At 39.6% G+C, this 8,549-nt stretch overlaps 1 long non-coding RNA gene across 1 annotated transcript in view; it reads left to right on the top strand.

The window, feature by feature from the left end:
• The first annotated feature begins 884 nt into the window (after window positions 1-884).
• The window catches only part of LOC135106158 (uncharacterized), a 13,067-nt gene continuing 5,402 nt past the window's right edge, over window positions 885-8,549 (top strand). The window contains exons 1-2 of the long non-coding RNA XR_010271141.1: window positions 885-1,239; window positions 4,193-4,250. This is a non-coding gene — a long non-coding RNA (uncharacterized LOC135106158). The remainder of the gene's footprint in view (window positions 1,240-4,192; window positions 4,251-8,549) is intronic.

Raw genomic sequence — 8,549 nt, forward strand, 5'->3', positions numbered from 1 at the left:
ACCGAGGTGAACTTTCCTTTAGTTCATATTAGTACGTCTGTAAATGTGTTTCCTATTCCCTTGTATTCACCGCAGGCTTTGTTTTCATTGTTAATACTAAGCTTCTTTTCTCTGTATGTTTTGCTGTAGGCTTTTAGTTTTCACAGTATAGACTAGGCTGTTTCCTCTGAGATTGAACTACATGTAAAAGCTTTTCCTTTTATTTCTTTTCCTAACCGTTTGCAATGAAACTTTCATACGCTATCTTTAATTAGGCTTTCATAGGCTTTAAGTTTAAATCTTTTTGTTAGGTCTTTTTTACAAGATTATATTTTAGCATGTTTTATTTTATCTATTCATTTATTTATTTTTACTGCTATAAATTAAGCTTCTTGCACCGCTTACCTGGCTAAAGGTACCATATAGATTATTCGTAATTCATACGTCCTCTTTAACTGTCTTCACATTATTCAAAACGAAAAAATAAATAAAAAAGTCAACTATTATAATGGAGGAGGAGGAGGAGGAGGAGGAGGAGGAGGAGGAGGAAGAGGAGGAGGAGGAGGAGGAGGAGGAGGAGGAGGAGAAGGAGGAAGAAGAAGAAGAAGAAGAAGAAGAAGAAGAAGAAGAAGAAGAAGAAGAAGAAGAAAAAAAGATGATGATGATGATGATGATGATGATGATGGTGATGATGATGATGATGATGATGATGATGATGATGATCATCATCATCATCATGCTATGATGACGATGATGAAGAAAAAAAAACATTACCCTATATACGGTATTAAAATAGAATAAAAACAATAAACAGATAAGTAAATAAATATAAAAATGGGTCAATAAAAGCAGCAACCACATGACAAGCTAATTACTGTGACGTCACAAACTAGTGGCAGCCTACGTGACACAGGGAGCGGGAGGATGGCGGGGACGAGACGGGAGCTGCGCACAAGTTACATAATAAATGCCTTCACACAAGTGGACTCCGCAGATAATACTGACATTACAGCAGTCAACGTTACTGGAGGCGACTACTCGGTGTTTTGATTGAGAACGACTGATACAGAGAACCAGGAATACATGGAAAAAGAGACAAATTAAGGACGATGAAAAAAGAAAAGTTACGCACCGCACTGCAGTTTCTCGAAGCCTTGGTGTGCCCCTGGCTTCCTGGAGACGCTCCCCTTCACTCCGCCATTTCGCCATGCTGTTCTAGGGAACGAACACAGCCATGACACACCGTCCACAAGAGCCGACGTAAGTGTAATCCAACTTGTTATTCAGTACTATAACACTAGAAATACGCTTTAAAGAGGTCATTCTGTAGTTTGAACAACCAACCACCACCCCATTTTCGCTAGCTCGTAGTTAGCGGCGGTAACTGTAGTGGTGGTGGTGGTGGTGTCTCGGCAGTCGGTGTGCCTGGCGTAGGAGCAATTCTTTGGCCTGATCCCAAGCAGCTCTTCCTTGACTTGGGAAAAGTTTGTGTGCTTGTATTTTGTTGGCCAAGATAAGTGGAACGTGTAATTTTGGATGCTGTACAAAGGAAAGGACGTGTTTCATTTAAAAGTTTTGGAGGGTAGCGAGCGCCATCTGGACGTTCGAGTTGGAGTTAAGTTCCCGCACTGTCATGGTGACTTTTATTTCAACTTTTATTTTTTCCGATGATTGTAAAGTTTGGCGGCGATGTAAGGCAACACCGATTTGCATGAACTATTTATCATTTGCCAAGGAGAAAAGTTTTAAGGACTGCCATTTGAAAATATATAAGTTATTGTTCTCGCTGGAATCACCTCCCCAAATCTTCCCTTTGATTTCCCTCCCGCTCGTTCTCATTCACTATCTCCCCCACTCTCCATTTCATGTCCCTGCCTCACTTCATCTCTTACAGTACCACCTTCCACTACCTTCCCTTTACTGTCATACATAAGTAAAATCATACGTTCCTTCTATCAGCCTTTTAGATTCACTTCAAACAAGCCAACAGTGACAAATAGCTATTACTTCCTGCCTCCTTCATCGTGTCCTATCCGTCCCTCCCACTGTATCTTTCACCTTTTTTTTTTTTTTTTTTTCGGTGTGGTCAATAAAATATCTATCTTTCTACCTACCTTCAATCTTCTCTATCATCTCTCCGTCTCGTTGTTCCTCTCCGTCGCTCCCTCTCGCCGCTCCTTTCACTCCACCTGCCTTCCTCCCTCTGTACTACCATCACCATCCGCCTCTCCACCCTCCCCGCCTCTAAAACAATACGAGCTTGTAATAATTCATGTATATGTGTTGTTATTCCACATTGCCAGGAATCTGGAGTATAGGTACAACGGCTGGTTTACGGGCATGAAGGGCAGCGGACTTTACGGGACCTGTGTTATGGGGGAAAATTAACGTGCTTGAGAGGAATATACACATCATGTTACTTTAATAATTTCTGCCGTTACTGCCACGCTCATTAGGTGTACTTCTTATAGAATTAATGTGCCATTACTAATACCGCACAAGTGATATTTGCTACAATATGTGAACTTTAACACTGCTACTAATGCTCCCGCTCCTTATCCTGCTGGTGCTGTTGCTACTACTACATATTTCTTCCCATTATTCTAGCTAGTGCAGGCAGCCTTACAGTTAATTCTAATTAATGGATTTTTCTCCTCTCCTATCTCTCCTTCCCTGTTACTCCCTATCCCTCGGCCTCTCTCGCATCTTCCCTTCGCAGTCCTTTGTTCTTCCCCCTCCCTCCCTTTAGAAGCTTTAAAAGAACTTTTTCAATATTTCATAACTACAGATACCAACAACAACTTTGGAGATGAATGTAGCAAAATGACGGAGAGTAGCACGCACCTTCCTGTTCCACATGAAAATTCACTGTCAGAATTTTATGAATACAGAGAAGTGTGGTTGCGTTACGATAATACGTAATACCCTCATCAGGTCTTTGCTGCAAATATAAGATTAAAGGGCATGACTGAATTGAGTGAACCTGCAAAGATTCTTATATGAAAATGTGCGAGAATAGGCTATATAAGAGTGCATCATTTCTCTCTCTCTCTCTCTCTCTCTCTCTCTCTCTCTCTCTCTCTCTCTCTCTCTCTCTCTCTCTCTCTCTCTCTCTCTCTCTCTCTCTCTCTCTCTCTCTCTCTCAGGCGAATAAGGCAAACAGCAGCCACAGCAGGAGCAGCAGAGACTAAGCGATGGAACATAGGGTGTCTGCCATCTGGTGTTAGGCCCCGATAAGAGTCTATTTATGTGTTTGGGATAATGTGGCTCACTTTTATCTAGCCCTGGAATGCGATAACGCTGCAGGTATTAAAGTTGCTTAGGAACGGCCCCTGTGAGTTGGGGTTAAGCTTTTTCTTTTTTCGTTGTTTAGCTTTTGTGTGTCTGTGTGTGTGTGTGTGTGTGTGTGTGTGTGTGTGTTTGTGTGTGAGTGTGCGTGTGTGTGTGTGTGAAGGGTAGAATGTTTAGTCGTAAAGGCCGTTTCTTTTCCTAATTTCCATTTGATTTTCTTTTTTACGTCATTGATTATCTGTTCTGACTGGCGTGATGTTAATTGTTGTTAGCAGGGAGATGTAGTTCAAGTAGATTTTATATTTTTCCTTTAATTATTTTTTTCTTTTCTTTCTGTGATATTGATAGCTGAAAGTTTATTTTGTCCCCCACGGATGCTAAACTACGCGATGAGGATAAGGTATGGTTTTGTCTGTGTCCTTATGTATGTGTGTGTATAGGAGTGTGTGTGTGTGTGTGTGTGTGTGTGTGTGTGTGTGTGCAGCTGGAGAGTGGGACAGTATTTACGTGACCAGTTCAATCGCTGGGCATGTCGGTACAAAGCTTTTTAGTTCGCAACACCACTTTTGACTCGACACCCCTTGCAGGACACGAGGGAGGGAGAAAAGTGCAAAATGCCTGAGGTGCGACGTACTGCCGTAACAAGTAACAGGATTTTTTTCTCTTTTAACTATACCTGTCAGTGAGGTTTGGAAAGGGCTGGAGAGAAAAGGAAAATAAAAACGGCACGGAACACATTCCCTTGATCTTCGGGCAGCTACCGTTTGTCAGGTGTGAAATAGTGGGCGGGGGGTGGGCAGGTATGCGTCGCAGTGAGAAAGTTGAACGTGAATATAGGGGAGAGACGTTTGGGCCTTTTAGGTAAGACCCATTATTCTCAGTTTTATTTATTTATTTTTCTCTCGTATTGTCTCTTTTTCAGATACGAAAGAGCAGAAATGTTGAGACGTGTTTCAACTCTGACGCACGGCAAATAAAAGGTAAACGTTGTTGTTATCTTACGCAGTTTTTCTCTTTATGAAATCAATTAATCAATCAATAGATAAATAAAGAAATAATAAATAAGTTAAGAAAGAAAACTTAAGAACGGTATAACTACAGTTGTTGGGAAGTATTTTGTCTGTTCCTCTTTCCGACTTTTTACTCATTGTCCTGCTACCATGGTTTCATTTGAAAGAATATAATTAACTTTTATAATTTTCAGTAAGACAAACTATCAGCTTTTAGTAGTTAATCAAGAAGACGTTATTCTAAGAAGACTTGAATCATAATTGAAATGGAATTCAGAAAATTGAATTGTTCATCTGCCTTTCTCTTACGCGCTCATTTATGCATGTGTAACAGGAAAGTAATAAAAACAATTATAATAATATTAATAATGTTAATAACAACAACAACAACAACAACAACAACAACAACAACAATAATAATAATAATAATAATAATAATAATAATAATAATAATAATAACAGTAATGATGATGATGATGATAATAATGATAAGCCTTTTTCTTACGCTATTTTCTCTGCGTGTATAGCAGGAAAGTAATAATAATAATGATAATAATAATAATAATAATAATAATAATAATGATAATAATAATTGAAAGAGAAGCGGTGACTTATAATCAAGACCAGGCCATACTGTCCACGTTAATGCAATGTTACGTTCCAGTATGTAGGACGCAGGGCAGAAAGCGCACAGTCACGCCACGCAACGCAGAAAAAAACGAAGTGATTAGTCCGCAGTGGAAAAAAAAAAAAAAAATAAAAAGAGTCTAATTGAATCCCTTTCCCTTCCATCTACTTTAACATTCCCTAACATTCGCTTACTGGAGATTGGCGAGTCCAGGCAGGAATCTATCTGCACAAGTAAAAAACGCTTATTAGGAGAGATTTCACTGTAGCCTCTGCGAGTATGTAAGTCTGTTAAGTCGGTATGTTCATCATGTTACGTCATGTAAACTTTCTTTTACTTTTTATTAGTACACTTCCAAGATCTTTCTATTTCTATTTTTATTTATTTATTTTTTTACATATATATAGTTTGATCTAGAATATTTATGTTTCTAGAAGAGTTCAGGACGTCTGTTCTTAATAAGTTCTTGGATAATCGTTTCGCTAACTATAGATAACAGGATATCCTACTTAAAATGACACCTATGGTATAACTTTATCGTAATTATCTCTTATTACCTTTACAATTGCAAAGCTTTTCACTTATTTTTAGGTAACATTATCGCAATTCATATCGTAGTTAATACCCCATTTATCATTTTAATTTCCATTATTATGCTAAAACTTGTTGTTTTAGCTAATGTTAAACTACCATTTTGCACTCACTTAATAGATGAGTAAGGAAAATGGTGTGAAGGTCTGCTTAGTGAGATGGAATTTAAGTGGGTGAAGAGTGATGAGTGTGCCAGCGTTAAGTAGCCTTTGTCCGTAAATTAATCTACTAAAACATACTAACGCCCTGTTGTTCCTTCGCGTAATATATCAGCAGGCCGAGTAACAGCTGGTTCCGACGCGTCCATGCAGCTGGCTGACTATTAATTCCCCGAGGCGGGCTTTTAGAATTATTAGTACACCACCTTGAGCCACGCTCGCACCTCATCCCTGCTGTATTAACCCTTTCCCCCCTTCGCCGCTTTGCATCTTTCCTTCGCTTCTTCCTTCCATTACTCATTCTTTTTTTTCTTTCTCCTTCTCCTCCTCCTCCTTCTCCTCAGTCCTCCTCTCCCTTCTTCCTTTCTTACCAAATATTTCCCGTATCTTAGTTCTTTTTTCTTCTTAGTTTTGCTGTTGTTGTTCTCCCTTTTGTTTCTCTCTTTCTTTTCATTTACTAATAGGAAAAGGGTGTGTACTGCAATACGACACAGGTCTGTTGAACACCAAAGTTAATAGGAATTGGGAAAAAAAATGTAGGTGTCTATTAATGCAGTTTCAGAACAGCTAGGAGACCAGATAAAAAAAAAAAGTTGTATTTCTTTTTTTTTTTAAAGGGGATTTATAAGAAGAGAAAGTAAACCATAAACTGGCATTTTATTCATGATGTTTTCTCCTCTTTCCCTTAATTTTCATCGTTCTCTTCTATTAACCTACACTAGTTTTTATTCCTCGCATCTCATTAAGCCTTACAGTCTTTACTACGAACTTTCTCTCCTTTTTCCCTTTAAAATCCCTCACCTCTTTCACCTTAACCAACGCACTTTTCTCCTGGTTCCCTTTCTTTTATTCTCTCTCTCCAGCTGCATCGCTCCCCTTCCTTCACCTTAACCTCAGTCTCCTTTCGTCTCCTCCCAGTCCTCCCTTCCTCTCATCTATCCACATTGCAGTACCTTTACCTCACGCACTCCCTGTTCCCTCTCCGCTCCTTTCTCTCTCTCATCTCACTTCTAGCTCAAGCTCACGCCCATTTGTCCCCTGCCCCTGTCCTTCACCTGTCGTTGATGGGAGTTGAGGCGCTCCTGTGATGCATACCTGTGTTGTGAACATAGGAGAGAGAGAGAGAGAGAGAGAGAGAGAGAGAGAGAGAGAGAGAGAGAGAGAGAGAGAGAGAGAGAGAGAGAGAGAGAGAGAGAGAGAGAGAGAGAGAGAGAGAGAGAGAGATGGAAAATTCATGCAAGCTTTTGTGCAAGGGTAAATTTAGATAAAAGAAGGGTTGGAAAATTCAGCAGATTAGGTAAAGGGGGAAGCATTGTGTGGCTCGGCAGCAAACGTGCGAAATAAATGAGGGAGTAATGCAGGAAGATTTTGTTCTCTTAAAATTTGTTTTGCAGACGAAGGAGAAAACAAGCGTCAAAGTAAGTAGAAAAGAATAGAGGGATTTGCAAGAAGGGAACATTATTATTTAATATTCAGTCTGAGGGTAAATGGAAACAGCTATAAACATGAAAAATCTTTTTACGCTCTTTGTAGCTGTGAACTTTGTTAATCAAGTTCTCTAAAGAAAATACACTTGAAGTTGGAGCGATAAAAATGAAGACTTGTATTCATTGGGTGAACTGCTGAAGCTTCACACGAGATCTGGGAGAGGAAGGAGTTTTAACAGAATGGAGATGCGCTGTTGTACTTATCAGTATTGTTGTTGAATTTTACTTAATTTCCTTTTTACCTCTGTAACGTCAAAGGAAATACTCTAGATAATTAAGGTAATATTAATTGAGGGGAATGTATCGTACTGTCAGAAGAAATGTAGAACACTTATTCAATATTAAGAGAAGGTGAATGAACTGTTAAAAGAAATATTCAGAACTTATTTACGTACCAGTGGTAGAGAGTTACATCATGTAGATAAAAATGTATAAAAGATATTTATTGTAACATTAATGGTGGTGAATACCATGTACTGTTAGATGAAACGTAGAAATATAGAAGGGTGAATATTGTGTTAGAAGAAATGCAGGCAAGATATTCAAGTAAGCAGTGATAGGGTGTAAATGTAACGTCACATCAAGGAATACATCTCGCCATGCTTTCTGAAGAAGACGTATGTTATTCACGTCGCACTTTGTCTTGAAACTTTTCCAATTTATAGGTTGAATCACCGTCAGTTACAGTTTGACAGTCGACAGTCGAGTCCCAACTGTTATAAGGCAGCGTTTCATATCACTATTGGGGGAGGAAAAAAACTGAATAAAAAAGGCCTTCCGTGCTACTCGGGGCATCCCACGCTAACGAAGTGTCACGAGCAAGTGACGTGATTGGAAAACGTCGACCTCCTGACGCGGCCTCTGCGGGAGGATGGGGACTGGGAGGTACTCTTAAGATGAACCCTGAAGGCTGTCTTTCTCGTCTTCCCGCCGTTACTCTTCTTTCTCTATAGGTCTTCCCTTTCCATTTTCTCCCTCCCTCATCTTTCATCAGTCTTCCGTCAATTACTCTTCTACCTCTCGTTCTCCCTTCTCTTTCCATCTCTTTCGCTCTCTTTTCTGTCTTCCTCTAATCTACTATCCGTTACTCTCTCTCTCTCTCTCTCTCTCTCTCTCTCTCTCTCTCTCTCTCTCTCTCTCTCTCTCTCTCTCTCTCTCTCTCTCTTGCCGTCCTTCCCCGTCTCCTCTCCATTGTGATATTTTTTTCTCCTGTTCATCGTCAGCGTTTGGTCGTGTCAGAAGACAAGAACTAAGTGCAGAGAATTACGTCACTTCGTCGTTTTCGTGATCATGTTTTGTGAAGTCCATAACGTGTTAGTTAAGCTTCTATATTTCTTATTTATTTTTTCATCCTTGAAGGAAAGTTAGACGATGGCGTTAAACTATTTAGAACTGTAAAATGTGT

This window comes from Scylla paramamosain, chromosome 13 (assembly GCF_035594125.1).
Source record: "Scylla paramamosain isolate STU-SP2022 chromosome 13, ASM3559412v1, whole genome shotgun sequence".
NCBI lineage: Eukaryota > Metazoa > Arthropoda > Malacostraca > Decapoda > Portunidae > Scylla > Scylla paramamosain.